The sequence below is a fragment of the Oncorhynchus tshawytscha genome, linkage group LG30 (genome assembly GCF_018296145.1).
Source record: "Oncorhynchus tshawytscha isolate Ot180627B linkage group LG30, Otsh_v2.0, whole genome shotgun sequence".
Classification (NCBI taxonomy): domain Eukaryota; kingdom Metazoa; phylum Chordata; class Actinopteri; order Salmoniformes; family Salmonidae; genus Oncorhynchus; species Oncorhynchus tshawytscha.
The window spans coordinates 48253165-48271738 of NC_056458.1; positions in this window are offsets into that span (position 1 = coordinate 48253165).

The following is an 18574-nucleotide window of genomic DNA, read 5'->3' on the forward strand; positions in this document are numbered from 1 at the left end:
TAGGGAGAGGTGAGTGAGTGAGTGGCAGTGTTGTAGTACTTGAGACCGGTCTCTTTGAGTCTCTCAATCTTGTCTCTGTGTAGGATACATTTGTCCTCTGTCTTGACTCAGACTCATTTCTTCCTGACACCAGCGGAGTAAAAAAAAACATCAGCTTCCATTCAATAAGGGAATAAAACCGCTTGGCCAGGACAAATATATCCACTCCTTTCTTGAAACATGTAATACCTGAACAACCTTTAAATCTGTTCTAGACACAGTGGTGAACCTGGTGAACAGCCTTTAAATCTGTTCTAGACACAGTGGTGAACAGCCTTTACATCTGTTCTAGACACAGGCCCTTTGCTGCAGTCCATGATCAGAAGTAAACCTCTTTAGCCTCATGGGTGGAATGTTATTCATATTGTTCCTAATTAATGAAGTTTATAAAAAATAAACAAAATTCCGGTGTTTATACGTCTGGGTTTTTTGTTGTTAACTGAAATATAATTTAAAAAATGTTCTGTGATGAATATAAGGTGTAATATCGAGATGCAATTTTAATTTCAGCTCTTTTTTTTCTCAACAATTTTTATTTCAACTTTATATCTGACATGGTCATTTCTTTGTTTTGTTTTTTTAAAGCCTCTAAACTTGTGTGTGTGGTGTATACTTTTGTTTCAAAGTAGATTTAAGATCAATACTCTGTGACCCTGATTTAGCCCACTGCAGTAAAAGGTTAACTTCTTGTTGAAAGTTATTCTTAAAAAGGGAGAAGCTAACAAATTAGCAACAACATCCTCTTCGATAACACCTGCTGCTGCAAACTAGCCTACAACAAAAGATCGCTAGCTAGACCTTCGAGAAAATTACTGCTCGCTATTGCACAGTGACCTGTTGACCTTTTGAGAAGGCGGAAGTTTTACATATGTTTTTTTTTTTTTGTAAAAACATTACACGTCAAAATGTGATTGGTTGAGTCCACTGTCACTCCAAAATGTTGCCCCCTAATACAGTTGATTGGCAGATGCCTTCTATCTATCTTCTGATGGCCTAGTTGACTTAGCTAGATTTATCTCCTCAGACGACAAAAGAAAAATCCTGATTTAGATATTTTTCTCTTTATTTATTTATTTATTTCTGTTTCTAACAAGGAAAATACTTGTAGAGAACAGGCTACTGTGACGAATGGTGCTTATTTAATAACATTACATCGGGTTTGTTTGGGGTGGTCTCTCTCCTTTTTAGATGACCTTAGAGAAAGAGAATGTCTATACAAAAGGTAAGTTAAAGAAAAAAATCAGTCAATTTGTTTCAGCTCTCATGTTATATATTACAGTACTAGAGTTGATGAAACAACCGACAGCATCATGTAGGCTAGCAATCTCTCCCTCAGTTACACCACAACAACAACAACGTAGCCAGAGCAGGTCCCTATGCAAACCACGGCAAACTGTTTAGAACCACAGGAAGTTGGCTTTAAAACGACATGTTTTTCTCTGCCTCGTAGCAAAAGGTGCAGAACAGCATGAGATTAGCTCAGACAGGAGTGCCTGTGCTACGCCACTGCTTACCTCCAAATCAATGGGGTTGAACGTAGCCCATGTGAAGAGTCCTCCATGATATTCTTCACACGGCTAAGTGAGGGGTGTCCCCTCTCGACGGGGCGGTGGGGGCGCCCCCTCTCGGCGGGGCGGTGGGTGCGCCCCCCTCGACTGTGCGGTGGGGGCGCCCCCTCTCGACTGGGCGGTGGGGGTGCGGTCCCTCTCGACGGGGCGGTGGGGGTGCGCCCCCTCTCGACGGGGCGGTGGGGGTGCGGCCCCTCTCGACGGGGCGGTGGGGGTGCGCCCCCTCTCGACTGGGCGGTGGGGGTGCGCCCCCTCTCGACTGGGCGGTGGGGGTGCGGCCCCTCTCGACTGGGGCGGTGGGGGCGGCCCCTCTCGACTCCATTTCTGGGCTGGAACCAATATTTAATTTTCCAGGGGGTGCGACCCCAATTTATCTTCGACGAAAGAACATGAGGGGTGCGCCCCCTCTCGACGGGGCGGTGGGGGTGCGCCCCCTCTCGACCCCAAACTTTGGGGCGGTGGGGGTGCGCCCCCTCTCGAATGGGCGGTGGGTGGGGGCGCCCCCTCTTGACTCCATTTCTGTTGACTGGAACCAATATTTAATTTTCCAGGTTCATCCAAGACCATTTTTTTTTTTTTGTCCAATTTATCTTCCAATGCTTTTCAATGAAAGAACATGAGGAATTGTAATTTGGTCTACTTCTCTGAAATGACCCCAAACCCTTTGGTCTACTTCTCTGAAATGACCCCAAACCCTTTGGTCTACTTCTCTGAAATGACCCCAAACCCTTTGGTCTACTTCTCTGAAATGACCCCAAACCCTTTGGTCTACTTCTCTGAAATGACCCCAAACCCTTTGGTCTACTTCTCTGAAATGACCCCAAACCCTTTGGTCTACTTCTCTGAAATGACCCCAAACCCTTTGGTCTACTTCTCTGAAATGACCCCAAACCCTTTGGTCTACTTCTCTGAAATGACCCCAAACCCTTTGGTCTACTTCTCTGAAATGACCCCAAACCCTTTGGTCTACTTCTCTGAAATGACCCCAAACCCTTTGGTCTACTTCTCTGAAATGACCCCAAACCCTTTGGTCTACTTCTCTGAAATGACCCCAAACCCTTTGGTCTACTTCTCTGAAATGACCCCAAACCCTTTGGTCTACTTCTCTGAAATGACCCCAAACCCTTTGGTCTACTTCTCTGAAATGACCCCAAACCCTTTGGTCTACTTCTCTGAAATGACCCCAAACCCTTTGGTCTACTTCTCTGAAATGACCCCAAACCCTTTGGTCTACTTCTCTGAAATGACCCCAAACCCTTTGGTCTACTTCTCTGAAATGACCCCAAACCCTTTGGTCTACTTCTCTGAAATGACCCCAAACCCTTTGGTCTACTTCTCTGAAATGACCCCAAACCCTTTGGTCTACTTCTCTGAAATGACCCCAAACCCTTTGGTCTACTTCTCTGAAATGACCCCAAACCCTTTGGTCTACTTCTCTGAAATGACCCCAAACCCTTTGGTCTACTTCTCTGAAATGACCCCAAACCCTTTGGTCTACTTCTCTGAAATGACCCCAAACCCTTTGGTCTACTTCTCTGAAATGACCCCAAACCCTTTGGTCTACTTCTCTGAAATGACCCCAAACCCTTTGGTCTACTTCTCTGAAATGACCCCAAACCCTTTGGTCTACTTCTCTGAAATGACCCCAAACCCTTTGGTCTACTTCTCTGAAATGACCCCAAACCCTTTGGTCTACTTCTCTGAAATGACCCCAAACCCTTTGGTCTACTTCTCTGAAATGACCCCAAACCCTTTGGTCTACTTTCTGAAATGACCTGAAATGACCCTGAAATGACCCCAAACCCTTTGGTCTACTTCTCTGAAATGACCCCAAACCCTTTGGTCTACTTCTCTGAAATGACCCCAAACCCTTTGGTCTACTTCTCTGAAATGACCCCAAACCCTTTGGTCTACTTCTCTGAAATGACCCCAAACCCTTTGGTCTACTTCTCTGAAATGACCCCAAACCCTTTGGTCTACTTCTCTGAAATGACCCCAAACCCTTTGGTCTACTTCTCTGAAATGACCCCAAACCCTTTGGTCTACTTCTCTGAAATGACCCCAAACCCTTTGGTCTACTTCTCTGAAATGACCCCAAACCCTTTGGTCTACTTCTCTGAAATGACCCCAAACCCTTTGGTCTACTTCTCTGAAATGACCCCAAACCCTTTGGTCTACTTCTCTGAAATGACCCCAAACCCTTTGGTCTACTTCTCTGAAATGACCCCAAACCCTTTGGTCTACTTCTCTGAAATGACCCCAAACCCTTTGGTCTACTTCTCTGAAATGACCCCAAACCCTTTGGTCTACTTCTCTGAAATGAAATGACCCCAAACCCTTTGGTCTACTTCTCTGAAATGACCCCAAACCCTTTGGTCTACTTCTCTGAAATGACCCCAAACCCTTTGGTCTACTTCTCTGAAATGACCCCAAACCCTTTGGTCTACTTCTCTGAAATGACCCCAAACCCTTTGGTCTACTTCTCTGAAATGACCCCAAACCCTTTGGTCTACTTCTCTGAAATGACCCCAAACCCTTTGGTCTACTTCTCTGAAATGACCCCAAACCCTTTGGTCTACTTCTCTGAAATGACCCCAAACCCTTTGGTCTACTTCTCTGAAATGACCCCAAACCCTTTGGTCTACTTCTCTGAAATGACCCCAAACCCTTTGGTCTACTTCTCTGAAATGACCCCAAACCCTTTGGTCTACTTCTCTGAAATGACCCCAAACCCTTTGGTCTACTTCTCTGAAATGACCCCAAACCCTTTGGTCTACTTCTCTGAAATGACCCCAAACCCTTTGGTCTACTTCTCTGAAATGACCCCAAACCCTTTGGTCTACTTCTCTGAAATGACCCCAAACCCTTTGGTCTACTTCTCTGATGAAATGACCCCAAACCCTTTGGTCTACTTCTCTGAAATGACCCCAAACCCTTTGGTCTACTTCTCTGAAATGACCCCAAACCCTTTGGTCTACTTCTCTGAAATGACCCCAAACCCTTTGGTCTACTTCTCTGAAATGACCCCAAACCCTTTGGTCTACTTCTCTGAAATGACCCCAAATGAAATGACCCCAAACCCTTTGGTCTACTTCTCTGAAATGACCCCAAACCCTTTGGTCTACTTCTCTGAAATGACCCCAAACCCTTTGGTCTACTTCTCTGAAATGACCCCAAACCCTTTGGTCTACTTCTCCCAAACCCTTTGGTCTACTTCTCTGAAATGACCCCAAACCCTTTGGTCTACTTCTCTGAAATGACCCCAAACAAACCCTTTGGTCTACTTCTCTGAAATGAAATGACCCCAAACCCTTTGGTCTACTTCTCTGAAATGACCCCAAACCCTTTGGTCTACTTCTCTGAAATGACCCCAAACCCTTTGGTCTACTTCTCTGAAATGACCCCAAACCCTTTGGTCTACTTCTCTCTGAAATGACCCCAAACCCTTTGGTCTACTTCTCTGAAATGACCCCAAACCCTTTGGTCTACTTCTCTGAAATGACCCCAAACCCTTTGGTCTACTTCTCTGAAATGACCCCAAACCCTTTGGTCTACTTCTCTGAAATGACCCCAAACCCTTTGGTCTACTTCTCTGAAATGACCCCAAACCCTTTGGTCTACTTCTCTGAAATGACCCCAAACCCTTTGGTCTACTTCTCTGAAATGACCCCAAACCCTTTGGTCTACTTCTCTGAAATGACCCCAAACCCTTTGGTCTACTTCTCTGAAATGACCCCAAACCCTTTGGTCTACTTCTCTGAAATGACCCCAAACCCTTTGGTCTACTTCTCTGAAATGACCCCAAACCCTTTGGTCTACTTCTCTGAAATGACCCCAAACCCTTTGGTCTACTTCTCTGAAATGACCCCAAACCCTTTGGTCTACTTCTCTGAAATGACCCCAAACCCTTTGGTCTACTTCTCTGAAATGAAACCCCAAACCCTTTGGTCTACTTCTCTGAAATGACCCCAAACCCTTTGGTCTACTTCTCTGAAATGACCCCAAACCCTTTGGTCTACTTCTCTGAATTGACCCCAAACCCTTTGGTCTACTTCTCTGAAATGACCCCAAACCCTTTGGTCTACTTCTCTGAAATTAAATGACCCCAAACCCTTTGGTCTACTTCTCTGAAATGACCCCAAACCCTTTGGTCTACTTCTCTGAAATGAAATGACCCCAAACCCTTTGGTCTACTTCTCTGAAATGAAATGACCCCAAACCCTTTGGTCTACTTCTCTGAAATGACCCCAAACCCTTTGGTCTACTTCTCTGAAATGACCCCAAACCCTTTGGTCTACTTCTCTGAAATGACCCCAAACCCTTTGGTCTACTTCTCTGAAATGACCCCAAACCCTTTGGTCTACTTCTCTGAAATGACCCCAAACCCTTTGGTCTACTTCTCTGAAATGACCCCAAACCCTTTGGTCTACTTCTCTGAAATGACCCCAAACCCTTTGGTCTACTTCTCTGAAATGACCCCAAACCCTTTGGTCTACTTCTCTGAAATGACCCCAAACCCTTTGGTCTACTTCTCTGAAATGACCCCAAACCCTTTGGTCTACTTCTCTGAAATGACCCCAAACCCTTTGGTCTACTTCTCTGAAATGACCCCAAACCCTTTGGTCTACTTCTCTGAAATGACCCCAAACCCTTTGGTCTACTTCTCTGAAATGACCCCAAACCCTTTGGTCTACTTCTCTGAAATGACCCCAAACCCTTTGGTCTACTTCTCTGAAATGACCCCAAACCCTTTGGTCTACTTCTCTGAAATGACCCCAAACCCTTTGGTCTACTTCTCTGAAATGACCCCAAACCCTTTGGTCTACTTCTCTGAAATGACCCCAAACCCTTTGGTCTACTTCTCTGAAATGACCCCAAACCCTTTGACCCCAAACCCTTTGGTCTACTTCTCTGAAATGAAATGACCCCAAACCCTTTGGTCTACTTCTCTGAAATGACCCCAAACCCTTTGGTCTACTTCTCTGAAATGACCCCAAACCCTTTGGTCTACTTCTCTGAAATGACCCCAAACCCTTTGGTCTACTTCTCTGAAATGACCCCAAACCCTTTGGTCTACTTCTCTGAAATGACCCCAAACCTTTTGGTCTACTTCTCTGAAATGAAATTGACCCCAAACCCTTTGGTCTAGTTCTCTGAAATAAAATTGACCCCAAACCCTTTGGTCTACTTCTCTGAAATGAAAATGACCCCAAACCCTGAGGTCTACTTCTCTGAAATGAAATTGACCCCAAACCCTGATAAGTCTCAATCAAATAAAGTGGCATACAGTATGATCTAGTTGCTGTGACGTCATTGTTTTCTCCTACTAAACTCAGTTGAATGTACTGACTGTCAGTTTCTCTGGATGATGAGAGTATATGCTAAATGACCAGAAATGTACATAGTGTTGATGGTAGTTTCTATGGGAACGTTGTCTATGTATTAGAATGTAAATATAATATCTTATCTTGGCTTTATGACCTCATCAGCGATCTCTTTTCTGAAATCATTTCTGTCTGATATGACACAAGTATGGGACTCTGCTGAAGTCTGCGTTTCAGTCTGTCATCACAACTGTCAGAGGAAGAGTGAGCAAACGGTGCCGATTCACTGAGGCGAGGAAGACAACCTGACGATCATTTAAAAAGGGGCATGGTTTCCTGGGACACCTGCCAATCCGAGATGAGCGGATGGAGAGCTGCCAATCAGAGGGCTGGGGAGGTCAAGGTCAGAGAGGAAAATGAGTCAAATCAGCTGGTGAGAAGGATACCAGCCAATGAGGAGGGGGACCCCAAAGAATGGGGGGACTGAGAGGGAGGGTGGGAATGGAGGGGGGGAGAGGGACTGGAGGGGAATGGGAAAAGACTCAAGAGGGTTTAAAAGCGATGGAGATGAATTCTCACACATACTGTGTAAATATATGTGTGTAACAGAAATGTCCAACCAAGTGGAAAAAGCCAGTCCATGTGTGGGAGTGACAGAAACCTGGAGATCTGTAGTGTGAAAGAGGGAGTGGGATTGGGAGACAGGGAGAGAGGGAGTGTGATTGGGGGAGACAGGAACAGAGGGTGTGAAAGAGAGGGAGACAGGAAGAGAGGGAGTGGGATTGGGGGAGACAGGAAGAGAGGGAGTGTGATTGGGGGAGACAGGAAGAGAGGGAGTGTGATTGGGGGAGACAGGAAGAGAGGGAGTGGGATTGGGGGAGACAGGAAGAGAGGGAGTGTGATTGGGGGAGACAGGAAGAGAGGGAGTGGGATTGGGGGAGACAGGAAGAGAGGGTTGGGAGACAGGAAGAGTGGGATTGGGGGAGACAGGAAGAGAGGGAGTGGGGAGACAGGAAGAGGGATTGTGGGGGTGACAGGAAGAGAGGGAATGGGATTGGGGGAGACAGGAAGAGAGGGAGTGGGATTGGGGGAGACAGGAAGAGTGGGATTGGGGGAGACAGGAAGAGAGGGATGGGATTGGGGGAGACAGGAAAGAGGAAGTGTGATTGGTGGAGACAGGAAGAGGGAGTGTGATTGGGGGAGACAGGAAGAGAGGGAGTGTGATTGGGGGAGACAGGAAGAGAGTGTTGGGAGACAGGAAGAGTGGGATACCAGGGGGAGACAGGAAGAGAGGGAGTGGGATTGGGGGAGACAGGAAGAGAGGGATTGGGGGAGACAGGAAGATGGGATTGGGGGAGACAGGAAGAGTGGGATTGGGGGAGACAGGAAAGAGGGTTTGGGGGAGACAGGAAGACATGGGATTGGGGGAGACAGGAAGAGAGGGAGTGGGATTGGGGGAGACAGGAAGAGAGGGAGTGGGATTGGGGGAGACAGGAAGAGAGGGATTGGGGGAGACAGGAAGAGAGGGATTGGGGGAGACAGGAAGAGTGGGATTGGGGGAGACAGGAAGAGTGGGATTGGGGGAGACAGGAAGAGTGGGATTGGGGGAGACAGGAAGAGAGGGAGTGGGATTGGGGGAGACAGGGAAGAGTGGGATTGGGGGAGACAGGAAGAGAGGGAGTGGGATTGGGGGAGACAGGAAGAGAGGAAGTGTGATTGGTGGAGACAGGAAGAGGGAGTGTGATTGGGGGAGACAGGAAGAGAGGGAGTGGATTGGGGGAGACAGGAAGAGAGTGTTGGGAGACAGGAAGAGTGGGATTGGGGGAGACAGGAAGAGAGGGAGTGGGATTGGGGGAGACAGGAAGAGAGGGATTGGGGGAGACAGGAAGAGTGGGATTGGGGGAGACAGGAAGAGTGGGATTGGGGGAGACAGGAAGAGTGGGATTGGGGGAGACAGGAAGAGTGGGATTGGGGGAGACAGGAAGAGAGGGAGTGGGATTGGGGGAGACAGGAAGAGAGGGAGTGGGATTGGGGGAGACAGGAAGAGGGAGGGATTGGGGGAGACAGGAAGAGAGGGATTGGGGGAGACAGGAAGAGAGGGATTGGGGGAGACAGGAAGAGTGGGATTGGGGGAGACAGGAAGAGTGGGATTGGGGGAGACAGGAAGAGTGGGATTGGGGGAGACAGGAAGAGTGGGATTGGGGGAGACAGGAAGAGAGGGATTGGGGGAGACAGGAAGAGAGGGAGTGGGATTGGGGGAGACAGGAAGAGAGGGAGTGGGATTGGGGGAGACAGGAAAGAGGGAGGGATTGGGGGAGACAGGAAGAGAGGGATTGGGGGAGACAGGAAGAGAGGGATTGGGGAGACAGGAAGAGTGGGATTGGGGGAGACAGGAAGAGTGGGATTGGGGGAGACAGTGGGATTGGGGGAGACAGGAAGAGTGGGATTGGGGGAGACAGGAAGAGTGGGATTGGGGGAGACAGGAAGAGTGGGATTGGGGGAGACAGGAAGAGTGGGATTGGGGGAGACAGGAAAGAGGGAGTGGGATTGGGGGAGACAGGAAGAGAGGGAGTGGGATTGGGGGAGACAGGAGAGAGGGAGTGGGATTGGGGGAGACAGGAAGAGTGGGATTGGGGGAGACAGGAAGAGTGGGATTGGGGGAGACAGGAAGAGAGGGAGTGGGATTGGGGGAGACAGGAAGAGAGGGAGTGGGATTGGGGGAGACAGGAAGAGTGGGATTGGGGGAGACAGGAAGAGTGGGATTGGGGGAGACAGGAAGAGAGGGAGTGGGATTGGGGGAGACAGGAAGAGAGGGTTGGTAGACAGGAAGAGTGGGATTGGGGGAGACAGGAAGAGAGGGAGTGGGATTGGGGGTGACAGGAAGAGAGGAAGTGGGATTGGGGGAGACAGGAAGAGAGGGAGTGGGATTGGGGGAGACAGGAAAGAGGGAGTGGGATTGGGGGAGACAGGAAGAGAGGGAGTGGGATTGGGGGAGACAGGAAGAGAGGGAGTGTGATTGGGGGAGACAGGAAGAGAGGGAGTGTGATTGGGGGAGACAGGAAGAGAGGGTTGGGAGACAGGAAGAGTGGGATTGGGGGAGACAGGAAGAGAGGGAGTGGGATTGGGGGTGACAGGAAGAGAGGGAGTGGGATTGGGGGAGACGGGAAGAGAGGGAGTGGGATTGGGGGAGACAGGAAGAGAGGTAGTGGGATTGGGGGAGACAGGAAGAGAGGGAGTGGGATTGGGGGAGACAGGAAGAGAGGGAGTGTGATTGGGGGAGACAGGAAGAGAGGAAGTGTGATTGGGGGAAACAGGAAGAGAGGGAGTGTGATTGGGGGAGACAGGAAGAGAGGGTTGGGAGACAGGAAGAGTGGGATTGGGGGAGACAGGAAGAGAGGGAGTGGGGGTGACAGGAAGAGAGGGAGTGGGATTAGGGGAGACAGGAAGAGAGGGAGTGGGATTGGGGGAGACAGGAAGAGATGGAGTGGGATTGGGGGAGACAGGAAGAGATGGAGTGGGATTGGGGGAGGCAGGAAGAGAGGGAGTGGGATTGGGGGAGACAGGAAGAGAGGGAGTGGGATTGGGGGAGACAGGTTGAGGGTTGAAGGCAGAGTGAGAAGATTGTGTGAGTTGGGAGGAGGAGTCGATATGTCTGTACGTGAATGTGTGTGTGTTTGTGCATCAGGTGTGAGAGACAGAGAACCAGCAGAGATTTGATGGTAGAATACGACTGTCTAGTGCTAAGCTAGGTCACTCTCAGTGATACTGACCTGTACAGTACCTTTACCCAGGTATATATCTGACTGTCCAGTGCTAAGCTAGGTCACTCTCAGTGATACTGACCTGTACAGTACCTTTACCCAGGTATATATCTGACTGTCTAGTGCTAAGCTAGGTCACTCAGTGATACTGACCTGTACAGTACCTTTACCCAGGTATATATCTGACTGTCTAGTGCTAAGCTAGGTCACTCAGTGATACTGACCTGTACAGTACATTTACCCAGGTATATATCTGACTGTCTAGTGCTAAGCTAGGTCACTCTCAGTGATACTGACCTGTACAGTACCTTTACCCAGGTATATATCTGACTGTCTAGTGCTAAGCTAGGTCACTCTCAGTGATACTGACCTGTACAGTACATTTACCCAGGTATATATCTGACTGTCTAGTGCTAAGCTAGGTCACTCTCAGTGATACTGACCTGTACAGTACCTTTACCCAGGTATATATCTGACTGTCTAGTGCTAAGCTAGGTCACTCAGTGATACTGACCTGTACAGTACCTTTACCCAGGTATATATCTGACTGTCTAGTGCTAAGCTAGGTCACTCAGTGATACTGACCTGTACAGTACCTTTACCCAGGTATATATCTGACTGTCTAGTGCTAAGCTAGGTCACTCAGTGATACTGACCTGTACAGTACCTTTACCCAGGTATATATCTGACTGTCTAGTGCTAAGCTAGGTCACTCAGTGATACTGACCTGTACAGTACCTTTACCCAGGTATATATCTGACTGTCTAGTGCTAAGCTAGGTCACTCAGTGATACTGACCTGTACAGTACATTTACCCAGGTATATATCTGACTGTCTAGTGCTAAGCTAGGTCACTCAGTGATACTGACCTGTACAGTACCTTTACCCAGGTATATATCTGACTGTCTAGTGCTAAGCTAGGTCATCTCAGTGATACTGACCTGTACAGTACCTTTACCCAGGTATATATCTGACTGTCTAGTGCTAAGCTAGGTCACTCAGTGATACTGACCTGTACAGTACCTTTACCCAGGTATATAGCTGACTGTCTAGTGCTAAGCTAGGTCACTCAGTGATACTGACCTGTACAGTACATTTACCCAGGTATATATCTGACTGTCTAGTGCTAAGCTAGGTCACTCTCAGTGATACTGACCTGTACAGTACATTTACCCAGGTATATATCTGACTGTCTAGTGCTAAGCTAGGTCACTCAGTGATACTGACCTGTACAGTACCTTTACCCAGGTATATATCTGACTGTCTAGTGCTAAGCTAGGTCACTCAGTGATACTGACCTGTACAGTACATTTACCCAGGTATATATCTGACTGTCTAGTGCTAAGCTAGGTCACTCAGCGATACTGACCTGTACAGTACCTTTACCCAGGTATATATATCTGACTGTCTAGTGCTAAGCTAGGTCACTCTCAGTGATACTGACCTGTACAGTACCTTTACCCAGGTATATATCTGACTGTCTAGTGCTAAGCTAGGTCACTCTCAGTGATACTGACCTGTACAGTACCTTTACCCAGGTATATATCTGACTGTCTAGTGCTAAGCTAGGTCAATCTCAGTGATACTGACCTGTACAGTACCTTTACCCAGGTATATATCTGACTGTCTAGTGCTAAGCTAGGTCACTCTCAGTGATACTGACCTGTACAGTACCTTTACCCAGGTATATATCTGACTGTCTAGTGCTAAGCTAGGTCACTCAGTGATACTGACCTGTACAGTACCTTTACCCAGGTATATATCTGACTGTCTAGTGCTAAGCTAGGTCACTCAGTGATACTGACCTGTACAGTACCTTTACCCAGGTATATATCTGACTGTCTAGTGCTAAGCTAGGTCACTCTCAGTGATACTGACCTGTACAGTACCTTTACCCAGGTATATATCTGACTGTCTAGTGCTAAGCTAGGTCACTCAGTGATACTGACCTGTACAGTACCTTTACCCAGGTATATATCTGACTGTCTAGTGCTAAGCTAGGTCACTCAGTGATACTGACCTGTACAGTACCTTTACCCAGGTATATATCTGACTGTCTAGTGCTAAGCTAGGTCACTCAGTGATACTGACCTGTACAGTACCTTTACCCAGGTATATATCTGACTGTCTAGTGCTAAGCTAGGTCACTCAGTGATACTGACCTGTACAGTACATTTACCCAGGTATATATCTGACTGTCTAGTGCTAAGCTAGGTCACTCAGTGATACTGACCTGTACAGTACCTTTACCCAGGTATATATCTGACTGTCTAGTGCTAAGCTAGGTCACTCAGTGATACTGACCTGTACAGTACATTTACCCAGGTATATATCTGACTGTCTAGTGCTAAGCTAGGTCACTCAGTGATACTGACCTGTACAGTACATTTACCCAGGTATATATCTGACTGTCTAGTGCTAAGCTAGGTCACTCTCAGTGATACTGACCTGTACAGTACCTTTACCCAGGTATATAGTATCTGAGGCTGCTAGCCAAATATTGTCCCACGTCTGTTATCATCTGATGAAAACAAAGCCATTTTCTGCCAAATGTGTTGCATTTTGTGGCAGGTAGCCTAGTGGGTTTAAGATCCGATTGTATGACTTTGTGACTGTGCCAGCTAGTGACCCCTCTGCCGAGCTGCCTCCAGGGCCAGATTCAATTACAATAAATGTCAATTAGCGATTTATTTTTCTTCGATGGTCCTGCGTTGTGAAAAAGCTAACGTGACCCCCCCCCCCTGCATGCTGTGCATAGTGAATTAAACGATCAGTTCAATAACACCTGTGTATTCTATAACCACACGTGCGTCACCGTCGGTAACATAGACAGGTATGGTTACTAACGACAATCCTGACTCAGACCTCCACCTGTCAATCACTGCGCCAAAATGCCACGGTAACAGTCCCTAATGACACCATGCATTATAGATACGGGGACTCGTCGCCACGTCAACGAACTTTGGCCCTTCTAAGGTTGGACACTGGTCTGTGTCCCTATTCCTTATATGGTACATTACAAAGCCATATGGGCCCTGGTCAAAACTAGTTTAAAAAAAAAAAAAAAAAAACATTTATTTAACCAGGTAGGCCAGTTGAGAACAAGTTCTCATTTACACCTGTGACCTGGCCAAGATAAAGCATAGCAGTGTGACACAAACAACAACACAGAGTTACACATGGGCTAAACAATAAACAAGCCGATGACACAGTAGAAAAAAAATAAAGTCTATATACAGTGTGTGCAAAAGGCATGAGGAGGTAGGCAATAAATAGGCCATAGGAGCGAAAAATTACAATTTAGCAGATTAACACTGGAGTGATAAATGATCAGATGATGTGCAAGTAGAGATACTGGTGTGCAAAAGAGCAGAAAAGTAAATAAAAACAGTATGGGGATGAGGTAGGTAGATTGGGTGGGCTATTTACAGATGGACTATGTACAGCTGCAGCGATCTATAGTGCACTACATAGGGATTAGGGTGCAATATGGGATGCTCAATTGAATGACAGAGATCAATGATGAGTTATTTGTATGAAATCATGTCTTGCCTTACTTATCCAAAAGGTTGTGATGGTCCTGAGCTCTGGTCTTTAGGGCTGTAGTCTGTATAGGTTCTGGGCTCTGGTCTTTAGGGCTGTAGTCTCTATAGGTCCTGGGCTCTGGTCTTTAGGGCTGTAGTCTCTATAGGTCCTGGGCTCTGGTCTTTAGGGCTGTAGTCTCTATAGGTCCTGGGCTCTGAGGTAGGTAGACTATAATCTCTAGGGGCTAACCTGGGCTCTGAATTAGGTAGACTATAGTCTCTAGGGGCTAACCTGGGCTCTGAGTTAGGTGGAGTATAGTATCTATAGGTCCTGGGCTCTGAGTTAGGTGGAGTATAGTATCTATAGGTCCTGGGCTCTGAGTTAGGTAGACTTTAGTATCTATAGGTCCTGGGCTCTGAGTTAGGTAGAGACTATAGTCTCTAGGGGCTAACCTGGGCTCTGAGTTAGGTAGACTATAGTATCTATAGGTCCTGGACTCTGAGGTAGGTGGACTATAGTCCTTTGTCTGGGTGTTGTGGTTCTTGGGGGCAGAACATACCCCTCTCCTTTTGTCCTGTCTCACCCTCTATTGGTGGGTTTTGTCCTGTCTTACCCTCTATTGGTGGTTTTCGTCCTGTCTTACCCTCTATTGGTGGGTTTTGTCCTATCTTACCCTCTATTGGTGGGTTTTGTCCTGTCTTACCCTCTATTGGTGGGTTTTGTCCTGTCTTACCCTCTATTGGTGGGTTTTGTCCTATCTTACCCTCTATTGGTGGGTTTTGTCCTGTCTTACCCTCTATTGGTGGGTTTTGTCCTATCTTACCCTCTATTGGTGGCTTAGTTTCCCATCCCTTAGGGAGGATACCATTGCTTGAGAAGGACTTCACACCCCACCCACTGATCATTTAATAGCCCCTCTGCCCTTTAAAAAAAACTCCCTCTGACACACACACTCTTCCTCTGACACACACACTCTTCCTCTGACACACACACTCTTCCTCTGACACACACACACACTGTCCGTTGCTCTTCCTCTGACACACTCAGTCCAATCTATTTGGGGTAAGGGGGTTCAGAGGAAACGCACAACGGGGCAGTTTGGCCAGGAGAGCATCCAGGAGAGAGAAGTCAGACTCTGCTGAAAATATTCCTCTACTTCACTGCCGTTTCAATGAGATATTTAATTAAATAGTCTGAGTTGAGGTTGTCGCATGAAACTGAAAATGTGGATCTACTGGAGTCAAATCAAATCAATATGCGCCAAATACAACAAGTGTTTACTTTACCGTGAAATGCTTTACTTACAAGCCCTTAACCAAGAGTGCAGTTCAAGAAGCGTCTAGAAAATATTGACTGAATAAACTAAAGTAAAAAATAATGAAAAGTAACACAATAAGATAACAATAACGAGACTATATACAGGGTATTACGGTACAGAGTCAATGTGGAGGCTATAAACAGGGTGGTATGGTACAGAGTCAATGTGGAGGATATATACAGGGTGTTATGGTACAGAGTCAATGTGGAGGCTATATACAGGGTGTTACGGTACAGAGTCAATGTGGAGGCTATATACAGGGTATTACGGTACAGAGTCAATGTGGAGGCTATATACAGGGGGTACCAGTACAGAGTCAATGTGGAGGCTATATAAAGGGTATTATGGTACAGAGTCAATGTGGAGGCTATATACAGGGGGTTACGGTACAGAGTCAATGTGGAGGCTATATACAGGGTATTACGGTACCAAGTCAATGTGGAGGCTATATACAGGGTATTATGGTACAGAGTCAATGTGGAGGCTATATACAGGGTATTACAGTGCAGAGTCAATGTGGAGGCTATATACAGGGTATTACGGTACAGAGGCAATGTGGAGGCTATATACAGGGTATTACGGTACAGAGTCAATGTGGAGACTATATACAGGGTATTACGGTACAGAGTCAATGTGGAGGCTATATACAGGGTGTTGTGGTACAGAGTCAATGTGGAGACTACATACAGGGTATTACGGTACAGAGTCAATGTGGAGTCTATATACAGGGGTACCGGTACAGAGTCAGTGTGGAGACTATATACAGGGGATACCGGTACAGAGTCAATGTGGAGGCTATATACAGGGGGTACCGGTACAGAGTCAAGGTGGAGACTATATACAGGGTGTTATGGTACAGAGTCAATGTGGAGGCTATATACAGGGTATTACGGTACAGAGTCAATGTGGAGGCTATATACAGGGTGTTATGGTACAGAGTCAATGTGGAGACTATATACAGGGTATTACGGTACAGAGGCAATGTGGAGTCCATATACAGGGGATACCGGTACAGAGTCAATGTGGAGGCTATATACAGGGTGTTATGGTACAGAGTCAATAGCGAGACTATATACAGGGTATTCCGGTACAGAGTCAGTGTGGAGTCCATATTTACGGAGGATACCGGTACAGAGTCAATGTGGAGGCTATATACAGGGTGTTATGGTACTGAGTCAATGTGAAGGCTATATACAGGGGGTACTGGTACAGAGTCAATGTGGAGGCTATATACAGGGTATTACGGTACAGAGTCAATGTGGAGGCTATATACAGGGTGTTATGGTACAGAGTCAATGTGGAGGCTATATACAGGGAGTACCGGTACAGAGTCAATGTGGAGACTATATACAGGGTATTACGGTACAGAGTCAATGTGGAGGCTATATACAGGGTGTTATGGTACAGAGTCAATGTGGAGACTATATACAGGGTATTACGGTACAGAGTCAATGTGGAGGCTATATACAGGGTATTACGGTACAGAGTCAATGTGGAGGCTATATACAGGGTGTTATGGTACAGAGTCAATGTGGAGGCTATATATAGTGGGTACCGGTACAGAGTCAATGTGGAGGCTATATACAGGGGATACCGGTACAGAGTCAATGTGGAGGCTATATACAGGGGGTACTGGTACAGAGTCAATGTGGAGGCTATATACAGGGGGTACTGGTACAGAGTCAATGTGGAGACTATATACAGGGTATTACGGTACAGAGTCAATGTGGAGGCTATATACAGGGTGTTATGGTACAGAGTCAATGTGGAGGCTATATACAGGGTGTTATGGTACAGAGTCAATGTGGAGGCTATATACAGGGTGTTATGGTACAGAGTCAATAACGAGACTATATACAGGGTATTCCGGTACAGAGTCAGTGTGGAGGCTATATACAGGGGATACCGGTACAGAGTCAATGTGGAGGCTATATACAGGGTATTACGGTACAGAGTCAATGTGGAAACTATATACAGGGTGTTACGGTACAGAGTCAATGTGGAGACTATATACAGGGTATTACGGTACAGAGTCAATGTGGAGGCTATATACAGGGTGTTACGGTACAGAGGCAATGTGGAGTCCATATACAGGGGATACCGGTACAGAGTCAATGTGGAGGCTATATACAGGGTGTTATGGTACAGAGTCAATAGCGAGACTATATACAGGGTATTCCGGTACAGAGTCAGTGTGGAGTCCATATTTACGGAGGATACCGGTACAGAGTCAATGTGGAGTCAATGTGGAGGCTATATACAGGGTGTTATGGTACTGAGTCAATGTGAAGGCTATATACAGGGGTACTGGTACAGAGTCAATGTGGAGGCTATATACAGGGTATTACGGTACAGAGTCAATGTGGAGGCTATATACAGGGTGTTGCGGTACAGAGTCAATGTGGAGGGTATATACAGGGGTACCGGTACAGAGTCAATGTGGAGACTATATACAGGGTATTACGGTACAGAGTCAATGTGGAGGCTATATACAGGGTGTTATGGTACAGAGTCAATGTGGAGACTATATACAGGGTATTACGGTACAGAGTCAATGTGGAGGCTATATACAGGGTGTTACAGTGCAGAGTCAATGTGGAGGCTATATACAGGGGGTATCGGTACAGAGTCAATGTGGAGGCTATATAGGGGGTACCGGTACAGAGTCAATGTGGAGGCTATATACAGGGGATACCGGTACAGAGTCAATGTGGAGGCTATATACAGGGGTACTGGTACAGAGTCAATGTGGAGGCTATATACAGGGGTACTGGTACAGAGTCAATGTGGAGACTATATACAGGGTATTACGGTACAGAGTCAATGTGGAGGCTATATACAGGGGTTATGGTACAGAGTCAATGTGGAGGCTATATACAGGGTATTACGGTACAGAGTCAATGTGGAGGCTATATACAGGGTGTTATGGTACAGAGTCAATGTGGAGGCTATATACAGGGGTATTACGGTACAGAGTCAATGTGGAGGCTATATACAGGGGTGTTACGGTACAGAGTCAATGTGGAGGCTATATACAGG